This window comes from Rhamphochromis longiceps, linkage group LG1 (genome assembly GCF_057381845.1).
Source record: "Rhamphochromis longiceps isolate RC_006_pf linkage group LG1, R_longiceps_female_GT1.1, whole genome shotgun sequence".
NCBI classification, from domain to species: Eukaryota; Metazoa; Chordata; class Actinopteri; order Cichliformes; family Cichlidae; genus Rhamphochromis; species Rhamphochromis longiceps.
In genome coordinates this window covers 33,677,355-33,684,580 of record NC_140557.1, presented here as the reverse complement: position 1 = coordinate 33,684,580, position 7,226 = coordinate 33,677,355, and the positions used below count along the sequence as shown (strand labels likewise).

The following is a 7,226-nucleotide window of genomic DNA, read 5'->3' as shown; positions in this document are numbered from 1 at the left end:
GGACAGAGACGAGAACTTAAATATCATTGTTCCTAACATTAGAAACAAAAACTAAAGTAAATGTGAATACACTTGAGAGTTTGATGACAGCGGACTGGGATATAGAAAATACATTTTTAAAAAGATACACAGTGACCTGTGCTTGTTTAATTTTTTTTTTACTTTCTTTTCTTTTGCCTGTTTTATTTTTAACACTTTGAAACACCCTTTCTTTCACTCTTCGGTGCATTTTACTTGAGCTGTGGGGTTTTTTTTGACATTCTCTGGGTACATTTCTTCAAGGGAGAACCATTTCGAGACACTTAGTGCAGTACATCAAATAAATGTCAGGTTTTGGTGTCAGTCCCTCAGACCATGCAGTATTCTCCAGAAAAGCCCTTTTGCACCCAGTTTAAACAGTCATATTTTAAACAGAAACCCGAATAAACCCAACTGCAATGCAGCTCCAGTCTTTTTTTTTTCAGTACATGCATGACTCTCACTCTTTCAAAGCTGGATACACTCCCACCTTTCTCTGTGTCATTGTCTCCTTTAACACTGAGAAGCTGATAGTAGAGTGATTTAGTCAACTTTGAAAAATCTAGGAAATCATTTACAAATGGATGAAACTGTCTGAGAAAAAAATACTTCTTTGCAAAATGTGCATTTATGCACATCACAAAGTATGCATATTGCATTTTCATTATTTTCAAAATGTTTCCCCATAATCTGGATGTAATTATTTCACTGAGTCTAAGTGTATAATGAATCCTGGCTGCTGCTTCAGCAACATTAGAATTTCTTAGATGCAGGGCATCTGAGTTAATCACAGAACAATCCATGTTTGTCCAGCATGTCCCCAACAACAGCTACATCTGGGGGCGGTGCTGTCATGCATTGCTAAACTCATCAGCCTGCCATGTGTATGCATGTGCCAGCTGTTGTGATAATTACCCTAAATTGCAGATTTATGACTCTGCTTACCAGCTGTGGTAGCTTGCTGGTTGTAGCCAGCTCTTCTCTAATTTGGAGTGAAAGATTGGATTTTTGCTAAGATGAATGGATTTTGTTTTCATTCTTTTAGGACACTTTAACTATTTTTTTTAACAGACCAGAAAATATTTTTTCGCATGTACTCGGAAATTAGAGGGTCCAAAAAACCCTCTAATGTTTTGAGGGTTAGAAATGTTTTGAGGGTCCAAAAAACCCTCTCACCTTTGTCTGCAACAAAGGTGCTGGATAATGTGGAGATTGTACAGCAGTCTCTGAAAATGACTTCTCTATGAGCCTTGTTCCGAGGAAGCCCTGTCACGTTGAAACAATACATTTATCAGTGCGTGTCAACAAAGTTTGAAGTTCTTAAACATGGGCAGTGGTACAATATAACACTGCAACCTAACACTAAGACACATATGATGCATGTACAAATGTACATGTTTGAAAAGTGATGCAATCCTGAACTTGTTACACTGAAAAAAGTCTAACATGCAGTCATTCATTCAATCTAATAAGTGCCATTCAAAACAGAATAAAATCATTGATTTGATTGTGAAACCCTTTCTTTTTGCATTTTAAAATACCACTTTTGATTTGGATGAAACTAAATATCTGTACAAAGGACACAACGCAAAGTTTTTGATTTCTCTCAAAACATATATTTCTTTTCATGTTGAACAGATAATATCTTTAATTTGAGTCAAAGTGATTTGCACTTGAACACGCCCACCAGAAATAGACCGGGACCCATTTTTATTCTGCATGGCTGCTGGAAACATCATGTCACATCTTTGATTAATTTCATCTGAAAATAAACGTAAGTAAAGCCAAGTGTGTTACAAAAGCTTTTATAATTTGTATTGCCAAAATTGCAGAAAATAACCCCATTTAAGCTGGGTCGACAGTAGGGGTGTGTATTGGCAAGAATCTGGCGATACAATATGTATCATAATACAGGGTAGACGATACGATATATTGCAATACTAAAAGCCAGACGATATTTGTGTTTAGTAGGACTAAATTTAATTAGGAAAACTCAAGTAAACAGTCCAAACTGTTTAATGCTTGACATGAAACATCTGAAACAAAAACACTCTAAGTTCAAAATGAATGGAGAAATTAACATCTGCCTTATTAGAAGTCATGTCAAATAAACAAACAAAAACTACTTTACTGAAATATCAAGTATTTTTTAACATGAAAAAAGTAAACATGTAACACTGAAGTCTTTCTAAGTACTATGATTGTAAAATACTTATCCAAAAACTGCTCTATGGAGCATCAAAACAAAGAACTTTTTATGTGACCTTAACATAAACAAATATAAATCAAAAATGAAATTGCTTGAAGAATCCATCCAAGTAAACATTAACAAAAAATGTAAAGTCCTATTACAATTAAGTGTTAATAAAATAAAGTACAGCTCTGCAGTGTCCATCAATGGAACACTTTTAGTACAACCTGAAAAAAGGAATTTACTCATCTAAATAAGTGCTTATGAGACTCAACCAAAATGTCAAACATTCTCATATCAGAGATTTTACATGTGTAGTGTTTTCTCAGTGTTTATTTTTCAATTTCCAGATTTTTGTGCAGGAATACAAGCTGATCGACATGGTCAGCTCTCAGGACACTTCTCTGTGCATTTACAATGTCTCTGCAGAGGAGAAAACTCTCTCTGCAGAGACACTTGTTCCAGGAATGCATAGGAAACTCCTTGCTACTTTGGATAGCTGAGGGTATTCCTGTTCATGGTCCTTCCACCAACTGAGAGGATTTCCTGTGAGAGGCAAAGGGGTCTCATCTCTATACCTCTTGATCTCAGCTGCAGCAACATCATGTTCTGATTTTGGTGCAGTATTGTCACTAGTAGAGGCAAACGTAGCTCCGAGCAAGTCCACCAATGCACATGAGGTCCTCTGTCTTTTTAGGGGTGGCCGAGGGATGGAGTCAAAGTTGTCTTTGATATGTGGGTGATGAGCCTCCTCTGTGGCATTCTCTTCCTCCACCTGTTTGTCAGTCTCCTCATTCTTTTGCTGCTGAAAAACATTAAATTCAAATAGTATTAATGTCAGAAAGTCAAAATTCAAATCCAAGATTCACCCTGTTTTTCACTAATATTTGATGACAAATGTCATCAATATGCTTTTTTTTTTTTTTTCTTTTTACTTTATTCACTTGCTTATAACTTCAGTTGAATTTTTCCAAATAAACTAATTTATTTACTTACATTTTCTTCCTTCTTTATCACAGTCACCACAGTGTCCAACAGTCTGGAATAGGTCTCACTGGTCTCTGCTTCAGACAGGAAGGGCAGGTCCTTAAACCGAGGATCAACAGTTGATGCCATCCATAGTGTCTCCCTCTCATTTACATATCTCTTTCCCAGATCTTCTGCTATGGCAGTCTTAATGTCCCTTACTGTCGGTGTATCATCAACACTTTCTTGTGCACCCATCACAAGCTTGGCATGAAAAGGAGCAATGATGGACAGGGTTGGCATACTCTCCTCTGACATCACCAGGGTGGCGTCCTTCATAGGCTTGAGTGCCCTGACAACTTCTTCTGCACATGTGATGTCAGACTCACTTAATGTGAAAATTTCTTTTTCACTCTTCCTAACTTCTGCAGAAAGCAGAGCTGCACAGATGGCTGGTTGCTGTTCTAAAAATCGTTCTATCATATCATAGGAGCTGTTCCATCTTGTAATTATGTCCGTGATCAATCTGTGAGCTGGTAGCTGAAGGAGGCACTGTTTCTGCTTCAACTGGTTGCTGGCTGTGGTGCTGCGCCTGAAAAAGGCTGTTACACGTCGGATCCTCCCGAGAAGTCGCACCACGGATTGTATTTTCAGTGCTTTCTGTGAGGCGAGATTCAGACTGTGTGCAAAACATTGTATGTGCGTCATGCCTGCAAGTCTAGCCGCGAGAACCATGTTTGGTGCATTATCGGTAACAACAACAAGGTCCTTTGCGTTCAATCCCCATTCAGCCACAGCGTCAGTTAGTAACGCTGCAATGTGCTCACCTGTGTGACTGTCATGCATGGCTCGGGTTTGTAGTACATGAGACTGAAGGTTCCACTGGTCTGTTATGTGATGTGCTGTAACAGTTACGTACGATTCAGTGGCTCTCGAAGTCCAAGCGTCGCATGTCAGAGCAACTGTCTCAGCCGAGTTGAGAGAGTCCAGCACTGTCGCTTTGACTTCTTGGTACAACTTTGGCAGAGCGATGTCCGTGATGTGTTGTCGAGAAGGAACGGTGTAACGGGGCTCCAGCGTTTTAATCATATTACGAAATCCTTTATTCTCCACAACACTCAGGGGGCGCATGTCTTTGCAAATAAAAACAAGTACTGACTGCGTTATTTTTGTTGCACGAGTTGAAGTTGCTGGTAGTTTCGAAAAGTTAACTTCTTCAATTGTCCGTTGAGAGGAATCACCTCATTTTGTTTTAAAATTAGCATTTGACGCTACGTCGCTATGGTGTCTAGACACGTGTGTTCGTAAATTTGTTGTGTTACCGGAATATTTGACTCTGGCGGTGCAGATTTTACAGACTGCATAGCTCTTGTCATAGTCTTTACTGCCTTCTTTTGTCCTAAATCCAAAATAAGTCCACACATCAGCTTTGAAAGCTGCGGGGGCCGGCTGTATCCTCTCCTCTTCAGTCATCAGTTAGCTAGCATCACACACGTCCACTGACTGTTCTACTTCGTTCTTTTGGCAAACTAGATGCTTCTACAGTTATCGCGAGACCTCGTTTTTACGTCATAGTAAAGGCGGTGAAAACTGCAAACCAGTGGCCGGAGTTTGAATTCCAACATACAAAAGAAATAAACAGTAAATGCATGTCATTTTTCAATTAAAAAAATCGATAACAGTGATTTTAAATATCGATTCAGTATCATTGCGCGAAATATCGCGATATTTCGTTGTATCGATATTTTCTTACATCCCTAGTCGACAGCCACCCCTAATTTTTGCATGATTGTAGCTGCTAGCTATAAGCTAGCTAGCTATCCTGCGCAACGTTAGAACTGGTTACCAGAAACCGACCATCACAGTCGGGAATACAAGTTAGTATACTGGTAAAAAACGGCTTTTTGCCTAACTAGCTAGCGTTACCACGATGCATCGGTGGTGGATAAAGCTAGCTAGCATAAGTTCATAGTTCATAACATTCATAGTATAACTCCGTGCTCCGCTTCGTTTGAATTTTTCTGGTGAGCTCGCGGTTTCTAGACACAAGCTTGTGTTTGTGCGCGCACGTTTGTCTCTCTTCATATAAATATCTGTGTGTTATGTGTGTGTACACCGAGCGCAAAAGATAATTATTAATGTGCATGATTTAGAGACAGAAATAACAAGCCAGCATATAAGATCAATGACATAAGACTAATTCCTTCAATTGACTTTCAGGCGCGGCTCGGAAAAATGTGCATTTTCTGAAGAAATTTTAATTTTAACAGCAAAAAATTGACCCTATGCCAAACTTAGTCGCTAATGGCTGGTCTGTAGACTGTTTGGTATGTCATGTTACGTATTTCTTGGTTTTTCTATGTAATGTGTTTTATAGAGAAGTAACATTATTCTTTTTTTTCTGTATGCTTTCAGAACCACAGATCGCTCCATCCATTCCATGGCTGAAGCATACATTTTCATTTAATCTGAACAGGTATCATTTTGCATTTACACTGCACATCCTTTTTAAACATTTCATAATAATCTAGACCCTCCATCATTATCCTCTCATTCACCTTGCTGATGTGTTGAGGACTTGATAAAAGAATACATGGTATGTCCATATCTGTTCTGTCTCTACATGAGATGCAGTCTCTTGATGTAAATTTGACAACTCTGCTATTAAATGCAGTGATTAATGTAGGACAGCAACGATTAATCAACTCATCAAGTTAATATCTTAGGGTTCTGTATTGTTTTCTTTTTTTTTTCTTGGGCTTTGTGGAACATTTATGAAAATGTTCCACCATTGATTTAATTTAATGATTATGCAATTCACAATCTGATTAGTCAAATAATTGTTCTAATAGTCTGTGACCAAACAACTATCAAAATAGTAGTTTATTATGGTCAAAGATTTATCAGGTGTGCCAGACTTCAGTTCTTCACTTGTACATTTTGTTCCATATTTTACCTCAAGATATCCCAGAAAGATGAAGCTGAGGAAGAGCTGCAGAGTACCACCATGGCACTCTTCGTCTTCAGGGACAACTCAAGCCTCCTACATCAGCCTCGAGACATCGGGATAATCATTGATGGTGTGGAAGTCCTGAATGAGTTGCCTTCTGTGGCAGCTGGAGTGGCAATGGTCTTTGGACTCTGTTATGCTCTTAATATGGAATATCCACGAGGATTCAGGTTCACCTTTGAGGCTCTTCAAAAGATTATGATGGAGCTTGACTTTAACAAGATGACCTCTAAGATTCGCAAACTTAATTGTGAACTTAACACTGCACAGTAGTGTGTTTGCATGCATGTGTGCATGTGTATGTGCACATGCATGTGCATGTGTGCTTGGTTATTTTGCTTGGTTGGCCTGCAGTGGTATTCTACATTCAAAATTTATAAGAACACCCATTTGAAAGGGAGATTTAAGTTGATTTCATTGATACATGTGTAGATTTTTTTTTTTTTACATTGTACAGGCACAGTGCACATATAAACATTTTTGAGTACTTGCAAATTGGTTTAAAAAGAGTTTTTATAATGGTTTTATGCCAGTTTTAGACAGGTTGCAGGTTTTATACTGGTTTTCAAAAGATTGCAGGTTTTATACTGGTTTTCAAAAGATTGCAGGTTTTATAAAACAAACATTTCTCTAATCATTTCTGCCGTAGCACTAAATCTGTATATTACTAATCCTCTCTATTGATTATAGTTAAAATGGTTTGGAACAATAAATAATTTTGAAATAATTGGTTGGCCAACTGTCTTGTTTTTTATAGGAAATGCAGAGCATTTTTGAACTGAAATGAAATGTAAAAAATATAGTTTGAATATATGTAAATCAATTACCTGGCTTCAACACAAACATATTAGTTCATGTTAATTTGGTTCGATGTGAATACATTAGGTTGGTTAAATTTCAATATATTAGCTTGGTTCAATAATTAAAATATGGTTCTATGTAAAAAAATCAATTTGGATCAATGCAAAATTTAAAGTTTCAGTCAAGTCTAGTAATATTGTTTATATCAACATAAAAGTATCAGGTCATATCAAGTGACTC

General features: G+C 37.6%; 1 long non-coding RNA gene and 1 pseudogene across 1 annotated transcript; one reads left to right on the top strand and one right to left on the bottom strand.

Annotated features, from left to right (window-relative positions):
• Nucleotides 1-1,458: 1,458 nt before the first annotated feature.
• Nucleotides 1,459-6,728, top strand: LOC146679058 (uncharacterized). Its single transcript, XR_014911819.1, has 3 exons — nucleotides 1,459-1,792; nucleotides 5,591-5,651; nucleotides 6,138-6,728. It is a non-coding gene; the product is annotated as an uncharacterized LOC146679058 (long non-coding RNA).
• LOC146679059 (E3 SUMO-protein ligase ZBED1-like) lies at nucleotides 3,452-4,701 on the bottom strand (annotated as a pseudogene).
• Nucleotides 6,729-7,226: the final 498 nt, after the last annotated feature.